Genomic DNA, 13,176 nt, shown 5'->3' on the forward strand with positions numbered 1-13,176 from the left:
CAAAAGAGCTACGCTGACATTAAAAGAAAAGATATAGAATTTGAAATTGGAGAGATGGTCATGCTTAAAGTTGCACCTTGGAAATGCGTTGTTCGATTTGGTAAACGAGGGAAATTAAATCCAAGGTATATTGGACCATTCAAGATTATTAATCGTGTCGGACCAGTAGCTTACCGACTTGAGTTACCTCAACAACTCGCAGCTGTACATAACACTTTCCACGTCTCGAATTTGAAGAAATGTTTTGCTAAAGAAGATCTCACTATTCCGTTAGATGAAATACAAATTAACGAAAAACTTCAATTCATAGAAGAACCCGTCGAAATAATGGATCGTGAGGTTAAAAGACTTAAGCAAAACAAGATACCAATTGTTAAGGTTCGATGGAATGCTCGTAGAGGACCCGAGTTCTCTGTGAGCGTGAAGATCAGATGAAGAAGAAATACCCGCATCTATTTCCAGAAGATTCGTCAACACCTTCAACAGCTTAAAATTTCGGGACGAAATTTATTTAACGGGTAGGTACTGTAGTGACCCGAACTTTTCCATGTTTATATATATTAATTGAGATTGATATTTACATGATTAAATGTTTCCAACATGTTAAGTAATCAAACTTGTTAAGACTTGATTAATTGAAATATGTTTCATATAGACAATTGACCACCCAAGTTGACCGGTGATTCACGAAAGTTAAAACTTGTAAAAACTATATGATGAAATATATATGGATATATATATAGTTAACATGATACTATGATAAGTAAACATATCATTAAGTATATTAACAATGAACTACATATGTAAAAACAAGACTACTAACTTAATGATTTTTAAACGAGACATATATGTAACGATTATCATTGTAAAGACATTTAATGTATATATATCATATTAAGAGATATTCATACATGATAATATCATGATAATATAATAATTTAAAATCTCATTTGATATTATAAACATTGGGTTAACAACATTTAACAAGATCATTAACCTAAAGGTTTCAAAACAACACTTACATGTAACGACTAACGATGACTTAACGACTCAGTTAAAATGTATATACATGTAGTGTTTTAATATGTATTTATACACTTTTGAAAGACTTCAATACACTTATCAAAATACTTCTACTTAACAAAAATGCTTACAATTACATCCTCGTTCAGTTTCATCAACAATTCTACTCGTATGCACCCGTATTCGTACTCGTACAATACACAGCTTTTAGATGTATGTACTATTGGTATATACACTCCAATGATCAGCTCTTAGCAGCCCATGTGAGTCACCTAACACATGTGGGAACCATCATTTGGCAACTAGCATGAAATATCTCATAAAATTACAAAAATATGAGTAATCATTCATGACTTATTTACATGAAAACAAAATTACATATCCTTTATATCTAATCCATACACCAACGACCAAAAACACCTACAAACACTTTTATTCTTAAATTTTCTTCATCTAATTGATCTCTCTCAAGTTCTATCTTCAAGTTCTAAGTATTCTTCATAAATTCTACAAGTTCTAGCTACATAAAATCAAGAATACTTTCAAGTTTGCTAGCTCACTTCCAATCTTGTAAGGTGATCATCCAACCTCAAGAAATCTTTGTTTCTTACAGTAGGTTATCATTCTAATACAAGGTAATAATCATATTCAAACTTTGGTTCAATTTCTATAACTATAACAATCTTATTTCAAGTGATGATCTTACTTGAACTTGTTTTCGTGTCATAATTCTGCTTCAAGAACTTCGAGCCATCCAAGGATCCGTTGAAGCTAGATCCATTTTTCTCTTTTCCAGTAGGTTTATCCAAGGAACTTAAGGTAGTAATGATGTTCATAACATCATTCGATTCATACATATAAAGCTATCTTATTCGAAGGTTTAAACTTGTAATCACTAGAACATAGTTTAGTTAATTCTAAACTTGTTCGCAAACAAAAGTTAATCCTTCTAACTTGACTTTTAAAATCAACTAAACACATGTTCTATATCTATATGATATGCTAACTTAATGATTTAAAACCTGGAAACACGAAAAACACCGTAAAACCGGATTTACGCCGTCGTAGTAACACCGCGGGCTGTTTTGGGTTAGTTAATTAAAAATTATGATAAACTTTGATTTAAAAGTTGTTATTCTGAGAAAATGATTTTTATTATGAACATGAAACTATATCCAAAAATTATGGTTAAACTCGAAGTGGAAGTATGTTTTCTAAAATGGTCATCTAGACGTCGTTCTTTCGACTGAAATGACTACCTTTACAAAAACGACTTGTAACTTATTTTTCTGACTATAAACCTATACTTTTTCTGTTTAGATTCATAAAATAGAGTTCAATATGAAACCATAGCAATTTTATTCACTCAAAACGGATTTAAAATGAAGAAGTTATGGGTAAAACAAGATTGGATAATTTTTCTCATTTTAGCTACGTGAAAATTGGTAACAAATCTATTCCAACCATAACTTAATCAACTTGTATTGTATATTATGTAATCTTGAGATACCATAGACACGTATACAATGTTTCGACCTATCATGTCGACACATCTATATATATTTCGGAACAACCATAGACACTCTATATGTGAATGTTGGAGTTAGCTATACAGGGTTGAGGTTGATTCCAAAATATATATAGTTTGAGTTGTGATCAATACTTGGATACGTATACACTGGGTCGTGGATTGATTCAAGATAATATTTATCGATTTATTTCTGTACATCTAACTGTGGACAACTAGTTGTAGGTTACTAACGAGGACAGCTGACTTAATAAACTTAAAACATTAAAATATATTAAAAGTGTTGTAAATATATTTTGAACATACTTTGATATATATGTATATATTGTTATAGGTTCGAGAATCAACCAGTGGCCAAGTCTTACTTCCCGACGAAGTAAAAATATGTGAAAGTGAGTTATAGTCCCACTTTTAAAATCTAATATGTCACACCCCCAAATTAGGGCCTAGGGTATTTGTGACTAATTATATCAAATCACAGTTGTATAAACGAGAACGACTCTATATGAGATGTTTTGAATAAAACATTTATTAATAAAACAGCGGAAGCATTAAAAGTTTTACATCAAATTTAAACTGAAATAATAATAATAGTCTTAATGCAAAGTAAATGTAATGAAATGAAGACTCCATGTAGCAGCATTCAATTCATCAGGTAGCAATCATGGCAATCATCTTATTCATCACCTGAGACAAAACATGCTTAAAGTGTCAACCAAAAAGGTTGGTGAGTTCATTAGTTTATCAAAATCAATCATTTCCGTTATAATAATAGGCCACAAGATTTCAGTTTCATAAATATCCGTACACTAGCAAGTGTATAAAAGCATTCTATAAGTTGTAGGCACCCGGTAACAAGCCTTAACGTTCATGTTTTACCCTCTGAAGTACACCAGATCAGGTGTGTTTAAAATAACCTCGAAGTACTAAAGCATCCCATAGTCAGGATGGGGTTTGTCAGACCCAATAGATCTATCTTTAGGATTCGCGCCTATCGTACATAGACAAGTAGTTTAATGTTACCAAGCTAAGGGTATATTTCTGGTTTAAACCCACATAGAATTAGTTTTAGTACTTGTGCCTATTTCGTAAAACATTTATAAATCAGCGCATGTATTCTCAGCCCAAAAATATATATAAAAAGGGAGCAAATGAAACTCACCTTAAATAGCAGTTGAAGTATTCCACGCAAGAAAGGAAAGTAAAGCAAGTAAGTGACCGAGATATCAACTAGAAGTAGTTCTTTAAGAGAGAAATGAGAGATTAAGGTGTAAGTTTGAAATGAGAAATGTATGTGGTATTTATAGTTGAAAATGTTAGGTAAAAAAAAAATTAAAATAAAATAAGTAAATCTTAAAAGTTAAAATAAGAAAAAGTAGTTTGTATTTTTATTAAAAGTAAAATCTTAAAAGTTAAAATAAGAAAAAGTAGTTTGTATTTTTATTAAAAGTAAAATCTTAAAAGTTAAAATAAGAAAAAGTATTTTGTATTTTTATTAAAAGTAAATTTTAAAAGTTAAAATAAAAAAAGTAGTTTGTATTTTTATTAAAAGTAAAATCTTAAAAGTTAAAATAAGAAAAAGTAGTTTGTATTTTTATTAAAAGTAAATCTTAAAATAAAAGTAGTTTGTATTTTTATTAAAAGTAAATCTTAAAAGAAAAAGTAGTTTGTATTTTTGTATTTATTTATTAAAAGTAGATATAGTTTTGATTTTTTTTTGTATAAAATTCTAAAAAAAAATTTGTTTAATATATTTCTAAGAACATTTAACATTTTATTTCTATATTTGTTTAATTATTAAATACGAATTTTATATAAAAATTATTATTATATTTAGTTTTTATAAAAATTAAAATTTATGATTATTAATTTATAGTTTTTATTAGTTTTATAAATGTTATAATATTATGTATTATTTAGTTAATTATATATTCTATTAACTAAATAACAAAAGCAATATAAATATTATATATATATATATTCATTGATGTAATTATGTTATATTATATATCATAATCTTATTTATAATATTTATAATTATATTATTTATTTTAAGCGTACGTTTATTCGGTCAACGTTAAATTTATTCGTATATAACAACTCTAGGTATTTTAGTAAAATCGGAAGTCGAAAAGTGAGGGTTGTTATAGTACCTACCCGTTAAAAGAAATTTCGTCCCGAAATTTAGTTTTTGCCATCAATCAGCGTTGTTCGTACCTAAACGAGGATATTTACGTTTTATCTGGTCTTCACGTTCCCAGGTAGGTTCGGGGCCTTTCGTGAATTCCAACGGATAGAATATTGTTCTGTTTCATGCATTTAAATAATACGAACCCTAATTTCTTACAGGTTCTTCTATAAAGTGCATTTTATCATTAATGCGGAGGCTATCTAAAGGATTAATAAGAGTGTCATTTGACTAGGTTATCCTCAAAAGGGATGATGGTGTTATACGAGCATTTTAGTAAACTGAACACATGAAATGTGTTATGAATAGTATTGAGCTTATTTAAAACTTTGAGTGTTTATGTCACAATATTAGGGTAGACAAAACAGAGAGTAGTTCATGAAAATTATAGTCATGAAGTTTGATAGAGATCATCATTGTTTACAACAAGAATATTGTAATGATGAATATAAGTTGAAAAAATAAAGTTTTATCACTACTGAATAATATGGATAAAACGATTTGATTATAGGAAGCGTATAAATGAAGCTATTGTAAAAGAGTGAATGAGAAATTAAATGTTCGCCTTAACTTTTGACGTAGTCACGATTGATTTTTGGAATTCAAGGGATTAAAGGAAATCTTCGTAATCCATAAGATTTGATTCTCCGGTAATTAAGGAATTTGAAATTTTCTTTGATTAAATGAGGTGAATTGCTTCAATTGCTGTGTTTGGAATTTTGCTATAAATTAGCTTCTTCCGTTTCATTATCTTCACCACTTCTATACTTTCTTCCTCAATTCATACTTCTAAAGATTGTGAGAATGCTCCATCCAGTTCTTATCCTGGATATTTTTCTGACTATCATTTCAGTCATTCTTCTTTTTCATTTACCACTAGAGGAATTTGTTTTCTTCTACTATTACCTTGGGGTTATAGTGTTTTTAATTCTCCCATGTGTTTACGTTGCAATACGTATTGATATACACGGTTTGTAATTTCGGTATCGTTATCGGGCTACATATTTTCCCTTATATGTCGGAGCTTTTTGCCTTTTTATTCTCCTCTCGACTCTAAGTAAAGCGAGTAATGGTCCAGAATTTGTAGGTATGAAGTTTCGAATGGACCTACTGTTCTAAGCGTAATATCACGATTTGATTTGGTAAATTACCAGAATTACTGAGGATAGAACTATCAAGAATATATTTGCTTGATATGTTCAGAGATTAAGTAGAATGTAAGAGTCGTGTAACATGGCAAATGATGATTATAAAGTCTATGAATCATCATCTTCCATTAAAAATTTAGCATGACTTACTGTAATATAATCATGTTGGCCTGACGTCATTATATTATACTAACTCATGCTTCAATTCTCAACACTACTTCAAATCATTCAAAATTTGAATTTAAATTTTACGGAATATAGAAACTTAAACAGTTTTCCTTTATGATGTAATAAAGATATTGCAAAGAGATAATTAATTGCGGACAAGAATCGTTATGAAGATATCTTTAGAAATATCGAGGATATTTATAACGAAAGATATGATGATATTTTAGAATTTCTAAAATCGATGGATAATGAAGAAATTCTTCTGTAAGGATTTAGAATGCTTAAAAAGATCTTCTGTGATTTCCTTCAGAAATCGAATCATCTAGATTCTTTGGTTATAGGTTTAGTCCTTGGGATTTGTCCTTGGTCTCCTTCATGTTTTGCTCAATCCGTCTTTCAATACCAGATATTCTTTTGAGCTTTTCCAACACACAATTCTTTATTATCAAGCTTCTGGTCATTAAGGCCATCTACAGCTTTTGCTGCTTCATCAGCATTCTCAAGGTTAACTGATCTGAATCATTGATTATCAATCTGATATGTTTTCAAGGATTTTGAAGAATGTACAATGTAATATATTAATGTGAATGTTAGATATTTCTTGGGTATTACCTACCCGTTAAAATATTTTCACAATTAACAGTTTGTACAAAAGAATTTTTAAATACAATCTTTATGAAAATATACATACATATATATTTTCTTCAGATGTAATTATGGATTTAATAAGTTAATATAATATTAAACTCATTTGATTTACGGTTGAAACGAGAATAAATAATCTCCAAAACTTTAGAGATTACATAATCGTTGCGGAATATTTCTTTAATGAAGTTATGAATCAATACTTCATCGTTCATTGTTATTAATATACCTTAGTAAATGATGTTGATGCTCGTGGATTTCTTGTGAAATTCATAAGGCACAAATGATGTTTTCGAGAAATTTTCGAGTACATCGAAAAATAGGAGTGTAAAATCACACATGCATTTGAATAATACACTTAGTTTATTATGAAATGGAGTTTATTGTACTGAAGCAGTGATTAATGATTGTTAAGTCATTAACGAAGGATGTACATCATAGCGTATTAGTGATATGAATTAACCAAGTAGTACATACTAGTTAAGATTCACACGTAATAGTTTAGTACGAAAAGATTTATTATTGTTCCAAACCATATATATATAAAGTATACATATATAATTCTTCAGGAAGAATGAGTCAATACATCTTAACTCATTATTACTAATATTCCTTAGTATCTATGGGCGTATGATGTCGATGTTTGAGGTACCGATTATGATGTTGAGACGTGGGATGCTGATGTTGTTGTTGGTGAAGCTGATGCTGTTGGTGGTGATGCTGATAGTACTGGTGGTGCTGGTGCTGGTGCTGGTGCTGCTGTTGGTGCTGCTTGTGGTACTTGGTTAGTAAGTGTGAGCCTAGCTACCAAATCGCGCACTATTTTCTCCAGGGTTTCTACTTTACGCTCGAGTCTATGGATTTGTTCTACCCATTCCTCTGTAAGGTTTGTCAATTCTTGATATTTAGTTCGAAGTCTTCTAACTTCTTCTAATAACCCTTTCTGGTTAGAATTCGAGAGTAGAGGACGAATATTGTCGTTGGTTACATCGAGTCGACCTTCGAGGCGGAAAATTCTTGCGAAAAGAGTGAAAATGGTATTGCGAACAGGTTCGCCAGTAAGAGGATCAAGTACTCCGACATTTGGTGGTAAGTTTGGCTCGTGATAAGGAGTACCTTCTTCATTTCTCCATAGGGTGAGTATTTCGTGAACCCATCCCCATTTTCTAAAGAAATCACGGTAATTGATCGGTGGGTGTGCTCCTGTCACGCTATCTTTGGAGCTAGAAGAACTTGAGGAATTAGGTGAGAAATCCATATTATGTGTTTGGAATAGGGTTTGATATGAAATGGGTGTTGAATATTGAATGATATATTCATCTCCTTGAATACGTATATATAGCAGAAAGATTTCGGTAATTTACGGAGGAAATTTAGGAAAAGTGTTAGACAAGGTCTATTGGGAATAGATATGCTAAGATATGATTTGTCTATACTCTAATAATGGCAGTATGACGTGTCGAGATTATAAAATGACAAGTATGTAATCTAATAATCTTTCGATTAAAGACTTTCAATTCGTATACTGTGATAACCCAATGACATTTCCCGGTTCGCAAACCGATGCATAAAGGCATAAGGCATATAGGTTCGTGATATAACAGGGAGTTATATACGTTTGAGTATGAATTATAGGAGTTTCAAAAATCTTGGATAATATTTCATGTAATACATATGTAATACACAAAACCAGGATAGATGACTAGGTGAGTTGTTCTTAATAAGTTCACCACTTATTAAGTGCGTAAGTGACTAAGTGTTGTATGATCATTATAGTCAGGTTTGATATTGTGCACCATACCCAAACATCTATGCCACCGCCGAGTCACTTGAATGATCAATTGTTACCGGTTGGCCTAGGAATTCTCGACCAAAATCTAAGTTTGGCATTCAAAATCCACAAGCGTCCCATAGTGGTACTTAGGATCACCCTAGGCCTTAAGTAGCGTTGACGTTCGAGTAATTTCACATTATCGTGTATGTTATAATCTTAAGATTTAAGTATAGTTTCTAAGGTATAGTGTAGCATTTATCAATTAAAGGCAACAATTAAAGGCACTATGGTCAAGGAAAGTTGTAGTCCTACATTGCTAAGGTACCTAATTGTATAAGGCACACATAAAATGCAATCCTGGTTCTCTACAACAACCTGCTCTGATACCAATCTGTCACACCCCCAAATTAGGGCCTAGGGTATTTGTGACTAATTATATCAAATCACAGTTGTATAAACGAGAACGACTCTATATGAGATGTTTTGAATAAAACATTTATTAATAAAACAGCGGAAGCATTAAAAGTTTTACATCAAATTTAAACTGAAATAATAATAATAGTCTTAATGCAAAGTAAATGTAATGAAATGAAGACTCCATGTAGCAGCATTCAATTCATCAGGTAGCAATCATGGCAATCATCTTATTCATCACCTGAGACAAAACATGCTTAAAGTGTCAACCAAAAAGGTTGGTGAGTTCATTAGTTTATCAAAATCAATCATTTCCGTTATAATAATAGGCCACAAGATTTCAGTTTCATAAATATCCGTACACTAGCAAGTGTATAAAAGCATTCTATAAGTTGTAGGCACCCGGTAACAAGCCTTAACGTTCATGTTTTACCCTCTGAAGTACACCAGATCAGGTGTGTTTAAAATAACCTCGAAGTACTAAAGCATCCCATAGTCAGGATGGGGTTTGTCAGACCCAATAGATCTATCTTTAGGATTCGCGCCTATCGTACATAGACAAGTAGTTTAATGTTACCAAGCTAAGGGTATATTTCTGGTTTAAACCCACATAGAATTAGTTTTAGTACTTGTGCCTATTTCGTAAAACATTTATAAATCAGCGCATGTATTCTCAGCCCAAAAATATATATAAAAAGGGAGTAAATGAAACTCACCTTAAATAGCAGTTGAAGTATTCCACGCAAGAAAGGAAAGTAAAGCAAGTAAGTGACCGAGATATCAACTAGAAGTAGTTCTTTAAGAGAGAAATGAGAGATTAAGGTGTAAGTTTGAAATGAGAAATGTATGTGGTATTTATAGTTGAAAATGTTAGGTAAAAAAAAATTAAAATAAAATAAGTAAATCTTAAAAGTTAAAATAAGAAAAAGTAGTTTGTATTTTTATTAAAAGTAAAATCTTAAAAGTTAAAATAAGAAAAAGTAGTTTGTATTTTTATTAAAAGTAAAATCTTAAAAGTTAAAATAAGAAAAAGTAGTTTGTATTTTTATTAAAAGTAAATCTTAAAAGTTAAAATAAAAAAAAAGTAGTTTGTATTTTTATTAAAAGTAAAATCTTAAAAGTTAAAATAAGAAAAAGTAGTTTGTATTTTTATTAAAAGTAAATCTTAAAATAAAAGTAGTTTGTATTTTTATTAAAAGTAAATCTTAAAAGAAAAAGTAGTTTGTATTTTTGTATTTATTTATTAAAAGTAGATATAGTTTTGATTTTTTTTTGTATAAAATTCTAAAAAAAAATTTGTTTAATATATTTCTAAGAACATTTAACATTTTATTTCTATATTTGTTTAATTATTAAATACGAATTTTATATAAAAATTATTATTATATTTAGTCTTTATAAAAATTAAAATTTATGATTATTAATTTATAGTTTTTATTAGTTTTATAAATGTTATAATATTATGTATTATTTAGTTAATTATATATTCTATTAACTAAATAACAAAAGCAATATAAATATTATATATATATATATATATATTCATTGATGTAATTATGTTATATTATATATCATAATCTTATTTATAATATTTTTAATTATATTATTTATTTTAAGCGTACGTTTATTCGGTCAACGTTAAATTTATTCGTATATAACAACTCTAGGTATTTTAGTAAAATCGGAAGTCGAAAAGTGAGGGTTGTTATATAATATTTTTGGGATGAGAATACATGCAGGTTTTATAAATGATTTACAAAATAGACACAAGTACGTGAAACTACATTCTATGGTTGAATTAGCGAAATCGAATATGCCCCTTTTTATTAAGTCTGGTAATCTAAGAATTAGGGAACAGACACCCTAATTGACGCGAATCCTAAAGATAGATCTATTGGGCCTAACAAACCCCATCCAAAGTACCGGATGCTTTAGTACTTCAAAATTTATATCATATCCGAAGGGTGTCCCGGAATGATGGGGATATTCTTATATATGCATCTTGTTAATGTCGGTTACCAGGTGTTCACCATATGAATAATTTTTATCTCTATGTATGGGATGTGTATTGAAATATGAAATCTTGTGGTCTATTATTATTATGATTTGATATATATAGGTTAAACCTATAACTCACCAACATTTTTGTTGACGTTTTAAGCATGTTTATTCTCAGGTGATTATTAAGAGCTTCCGCTGTCGCATACTTAAATAAGGACGAGATTTGGAGTCCATGCTTGTATGATATTGTGTAAAAACTGCATTCAAGAAACTTATTTTGTTGTAACATATTTGTATTGTAAACCATTATGTAATGGTCGTGTGTAAACAGGATATTTTAGATTATCATTATTTGATAATCTACGTAAAGTTTTTTTTTTAAACCTTTATCTATGAAATAAAGGTTATGGTTTGTTTTAAAAATGAATGTAGTCTTTGAAAAACGTCTCATATAGAGGTCAAAACCTCGCAACGAAATCAATTAATATGGAACGTTTTTAATCAATAAGAACGGGACATTTCAGTTGGTATCCGAGCGTTGGTCTTAGAGAACCAGAATTTTGCATTAGTGTGTCTTATCGAGTTTGTTAGGATGCATTAGTGAGTCTGGACTTTGACCGTGTTTACTTGAAAAATGATTGATTAACAAATTTTGTTGGAAACTATATATTTTTAACATGTGAATATTATGTAATATATTAATCTCTTAACGCGTTTGATATTATGTGATTGATGTCTACCTCTGGAACAAGTCTCATTGACTCACCTAATAATAATGAAGAGTCAAATGTAAATTGGAATGATTCGTGGACTGATTCACAAGTTCCCGAAGAGGAACCGGAAGAAGAGTCGGAACCGGAAGAAGAATCGGAACCGGATGAAGAAATAGAACTGGTGGGGGAAATAATAAAATGGTTAAGTAAAAGAAAATCCTCAACCAACCGACCAAGGTTAATTATGGTCAATGGTGTTTCCGCCAAGGAAGCAAAATATTGGGAGGATTACCAATTCTCCGATGAATCGGATTCCGACGAGAATTTCGATGATGTTATAGAAATTACCCCAACTGAATTTAAAAAGGCAAAAGAAAATAATAAGGGAAAGGGCATAAAAATAGAGAAATCTAATTCCAACCCCGATGAACTTTATATGTATCGTCAACCCCCGAAGTCCTTAAGTTGTAACAATGACCCGGGAACCTCTAAACCACCAGGTTTTTCTAAACCAATGTGGAAAACGACGGCTCGTATTAGGGGAATATCATATATCCCTAGAAACTTGGCAAAACGAACCAAAACCGAAGAAGAAGAAACAAGCGAGTCGGAATAAGATAGTTGTATTCGTGTGGTGTAATATATGTAATATAGTGTGCTTATGCTTTATGATATATGTAAAAATTGCTTGTATTAATAAGTATTTTTTTTTATGAATCTAACTCTTGTCTATTTTACAGTATAAAAATACAAAATGGATAGACAACCCAATATTTTAAGAGACCTACCCGGAGACATGATTGATGAAATCTTGTCTAGAGTCGGTCAGAATTCTTCGGCACAACTATTTAAGGCGAGATCAGTTTGTAAGACATTCGAAGAACGTTCCAAGAATGCCTTGGTTTATAAAAGGCTTTCGTTCGAAAGATGGGGGATATCACATTGGGAAATCCATAAGTTACGATGTGTTTACTTTGACGCATATATTGCGGGGAACCCAAATGCTATTTTACGCAAAGGGTTAAGAAATTATTTTGACTCAATATATCCGAATATTGGACTTCGTGATTTAGAAAAAGCGGCTAACATGCAACAATAAGAAGCATGTTATGCTTACGGATTAGTAATGTTCGCTTCTCACCAAAGTGAGAACAAGAACATCGGGCTACAACTATTAAACAAAACGTTCCCACAAGTGACGGAGTCGGTAATTGGGGTAAGAAATGAGGTTTTTAGATTGTTACGGGACTATTGGACATTACGCAACCCTCGTCCCTTTGACGACGTTACAACACGCTGTCTTATCAACGGCCATAACGGTTATGTTCCACAAGACCAAGGATGGGAAGTAATCCTAGTAAAACTAGAATGCATGACTTATTTCTGGACGTATGAATTACGTGTCTTTATTGCCTTTGCTGAACGACTTGTGTACTAGCTAGAATTATCTTCACAACCATCTTGTATCAAATTTATTGTGTGCTATATTTCATGCTATATGTAAAATAAGCGGTATTGTAAGTTTGTAAAATATTGTGTAAAAGTTTGAACGCGAAATATTATTATAATCAGTT

Source organism: Rutidosis leptorrhynchoides, chromosome 1, assembly GCF_046630445.1.
Source record: "Rutidosis leptorrhynchoides isolate AG116_Rl617_1_P2 chromosome 1, CSIRO_AGI_Rlap_v1, whole genome shotgun sequence".
Classification (NCBI taxonomy): Eukaryota; Viridiplantae; Streptophyta; class Magnoliopsida; order Asterales; family Asteraceae; genus Rutidosis; species Rutidosis leptorrhynchoides.